Consider the following 629-nt stretch of genomic DNA (forward strand, 5'->3'; position numbering starts at 1 on the left):
AAAAAAAAAAAAAAAAAAGTTATTTATTTAGTGTTACTGGGGGCAGGTGTGCATAAATGCCACAATGTGCATGTGGAGGTCACAGGATAGCTTGAAAGAGTCAGTTCTTTCCTTCCCCCATGGTATCCTAGGATTGATCTAGGTTTGTGAGGTGTAACAGCAAGCACCTACCACTGAGCCACCTTACCAGCTCACAAAGTCCTCTTTCAGTGGTCAAGGAAAACCTACTGAGCTTCAACATTAGAAATTTCCCCTGGCTACATCTCCAAAAAGCCTTGACATTTTTGACAGAAAAATGTTGCTGCAGCCAACAGGTGTTAACCCTAGCATCTGAAGGAAAGTGGTTCCAACTTCAGCAGAGCAGCACTGGCCTTTGCCCTGCAAGCCAGGAGCTTCAGAAAAGAAACTGGCCACTTGCACTGTGATTGTTATTCACTCAACAAATATTTACAGATCACCTGATGGACACCAAGAAGAATGAGGACCAAAGTGCAAAGCCTACTGTTATCTCGACCACCTCGTCCACCATGTGACCTCAGATTAGTCCTTGCTCTTGCTTGCTTGAACTCTCCCTGTCTTTCAAACCAGCTCTGAATCACAGTAGCCCTGGAGAGCCTCCCAACGAGGCC

The sequence above is a fragment of the Mastomys coucha genome, unplaced genomic scaffold (genome assembly GCF_008632895.1).
Source record: "Mastomys coucha isolate ucsf_1 unplaced genomic scaffold, UCSF_Mcou_1 pScaffold5, whole genome shotgun sequence".
In the NCBI taxonomy this organism is placed as follows: domain Eukaryota; kingdom Metazoa; phylum Chordata; class Mammalia; order Rodentia; family Muridae; genus Mastomys; species Mastomys coucha.